The following is a 3315-nucleotide window of genomic DNA, read 5'->3' as shown; positions in this document are numbered from 1 at the left end:
CTCTCTCCCTCTCTCTCTCTCTCTCTCTCTCTTTGACTATCTCTTCTGGTGTCCAACATAAACCCGTCTCTCACATATAGGCAACTTGATCTGTATGAAGTGTAAATGTTAGGGGTGCTTTTGCGGTCTGTCGGCCTGATGTTTTCCACACTGAGAGACACTATAGACATAAAGTAGGCCAGTACATTTCCACTCACATCCTCCATCTTTTCCCCAAATTTCTCACATTCCGCAACACCAAAATAGTTATTCACTAGATGTCCATTGTTTGGTATCACTAGGCTGGGTTCAATTAGAGTTCAAGGAAGGGCGAGAGACAATTTTGCAGTGCATTACATACTAGACAATACAATGCACTATGCACCAGTGTTGCATAAGTCATCCAGTTTATTTTTTATTGTGCCAACTTGTTGTTTTGTGCTCTGAGTGTGTGTAATGATGAGCAGACGGGTGGTACATGTGAAGTTTGCTGAATAAGCACTTCGGACGGTCACAACTTCATTCCTCTGTGGTTCCCTTTTCCTGCCTCTTATCCTTTACCATTGTTTAACAGACCCAGAAAAGCAACATCCTGTCCCATGGTTTGTATGTGTCGGCTGGGAAGATTCTTTGCAGGATGTTTAGTCTAATTGAACATTTATTTTTATAAAACACCTTTTTGTATGCACTGTAAAAAAAAACGATATAGTCAGTAAGTAATGACAACTTAATACGTTAAGGGATTTCAACCTTTTTTGTAAGTTATATGAAATTCAACTTGATTTTTTAATTAAGCAAATCTGCCTAGTTTGTCTTTATTGCCATATATGCTGTTAGTTTCCTGAGACTCACATGATAATGTATGGGCTGTTTGAAACAGCATTGATCTCATGAGAGAGTTGTCTTGCATTTATTTGGTTTAGACTGTTTTAATGTCCCCTTTTTGCTTGACGTATGACCACAAAGTTGATGGCTCTTTGATGAAAGGATAGTGATATTGTTTGACCATGTGTCAGAAAGTTCAGCGTGCACAGCTGTCATCAAGCAAATGCATCATAAATCCTGTGTGCTACATTTTATTTGATTTTCGTGTGTCATGCAACATACTCTGGAACTGATCAGCTGAGGAAATTTTTCTCATGATGTGATGGCAGAAGACGTACCCAACCCAAGCACCCCCCCTTTTTCTCCTTACAGACTTTGGAAAAACTGACATTTAGTAAAATCGCATGCACATGAACATCTGCAGCCCTTGCAGAACATTACAAGCCTTCAACTTCAACAATTTAAGTAATTTCCTGTGCATGCATTATTCAGTATGTTTAATCACTGTGCCATTGCGTACACAGAGGGAAGAATGAAAGAATATTTTTTTCTGTATCTGTTTTATCACCAAATGAGCTGAAGTTGAAGTATCAAAGCATCACAAACAACAGCTGTATTGCACAAGAGTGTTTGGCTTCAGGTGCACTATTATTGGGCTTCTGAGAAGAGGCTTTCCTGGATTTGTTTTCGAGGAATTGGCATGTTTATCTGTGAAAAAGAATTATTCTCACCTCAACCTCACAATCTCAAATTACCAATGGTCAATGCTTGGCAAAACAGACTAACCAGAAGTTTAAAATGAAACATCCTCTTTCCTAAAAGTCCATTTTTCTATTTCCTGCATATCATTGTGGAAAGTTCCAGCATATCAGTGGAATATTGGTTATATAAAAATAAAATGTGGGGCTAAAAAAGGGCCAGATTTATAGAAATGATTACGTAAATCGACTTTAAGATTGTCCTTCAAGCATGGCATCATTGCTTCCACTTCTGCTTTCATGTGGCCCAAAGGCTTTCTGGGAAGTGGCAGCCTTGGATAGTGATTCAGAATCAGTCTACCAGCCCATGGCCTGCTGTTTAACAAGTGGAATAAAACAAAGAAACTGTCCATGGGAGAACTTTCAGAGGAACTGAACTCTGGTTATTTTTGCCTGTGCCACTTTAGAGGTTCTTTAAAGAGAGAATTCACACAAAATGACAAATTGGTCATCATTTACTCACCCTCAAGTCATTCCAAACTTGACTTACTTCCTTCTATAAAATACAAACAATGATTTGAATAACTTTTTGTCCATATAATGGGCAAAACGCCTTGTCCATATAATGCATTTCTGTACAGCTCAAACAGTAGAGTATTGCGTTGATTCCCAGTGAATGCTTGAATGAATCAAATCTATATTTGAAAGGCAATGTAAGTCACTTGCGATAAAAGCATCTGCCAAACGCATAAATGAATAAAAGGCAATAAAGTGCAAAATAACATAAGATTGGATCCCATTGAAGACATTGTGAAACGACATGGGGGCAAGTAAATAATGGTGTCACTGTGCATCCCTCGGACCACCTGACTCTTGGGATTGGTAATTATTTATTACAACCTTTGTCTGTCAACAATGTCTGGAAATATTGTGGTCTGATTTACTTCGACTTCACGACTGTTTTGAAACAACACTGTGTTAATCATAGTTTTGGTCCCACTAACTGTTGTTTAGCTTAAGATAACCCAGGCGTTGAGTCATCTGTTTTAAAACAGCCAGAATAACAGCTGTAGTGTACCAATGATTCATAAATGTCAAGCCCTTCTCTGAGAGCCATGTCGAGTTTCTCCCCTAATACACCCAAATTCAGCTTTACCTACCGGTAAAGCTCCTGGAATGGTTTTAGGAGACATGCATTCCTAATGAAATGTTATCACACACCACAAATCTCCTTTCTGGATGAAGACCAGAATGTTTACCCAGGGCATGAAAAGTATTCGGAAAAGTGTTTTCAAACCAGCACAGAAAACTGAAAGACTAAAATTGAGAAATTCAGAGTAACTTATTTTATTTATTTATTTTTTTCCTTTTTTATGGTGATGCCATTTTGATCTACCCACCACAATGATGTTTCCTGCTTTTTTTGACAAATACACACATATTATGCCTACAAATAGATGCAAAAGGTAGTATTTTCTTTATTTTGTCTAACAGTCAGCCAAAATACTATTACATTGCTTCTCGCAAGTTTCGTAACACCTTCAAATTTAAAGGGGTCATATGATGCTGCTAAAAACATTATTTTGTGTATTTGGTGTAATGAAATGTGTTTATGCGGTTTAAAGTTCAAAAAACACATTATTTTCCACATACTGTACATTATTGTTTCTCCTCTATGCCCCGCCTTTTTGAAACGCGTCGATTTTTACAAAGCTCATCGGTCTGAAAAAGCGAGGTGTGCTCTGATTGGCCAGCTATCCAATGCGTTGAGATTGACCGAATACCTCAAGCATGTGACGGAAATGTTACACCC

At 38.0% G+C, this 3315-nt stretch overlaps 1 protein-coding gene across 1 annotated transcript in view; it reads left to right on the top strand.

Moving 5' to 3' along the window:
- antxr1c (ANTXR cell adhesion molecule 1c) overlaps window positions 1–3315 on the top strand; it is a 26803-nt gene that overhangs the window by 774 nt on the left and 22714 nt on the right. The gene's annotated exons all lie outside the window — the stretch shown is intronic.

This window comes from Sinocyclocheilus rhinocerous, unplaced genomic scaffold (genome assembly GCF_001515625.1).
Source record: "Sinocyclocheilus rhinocerous isolate Xijiao unplaced genomic scaffold, SAMN03320098_v1.1 scaffold24, whole genome shotgun sequence".
Taxonomy (NCBI): Eukaryota; Metazoa; Chordata; class Actinopteri; order Cypriniformes; family Cyprinidae; genus Sinocyclocheilus; species Sinocyclocheilus rhinocerous.
This window is presented reverse-complemented; position numbering and strand designations above follow the sequence as displayed.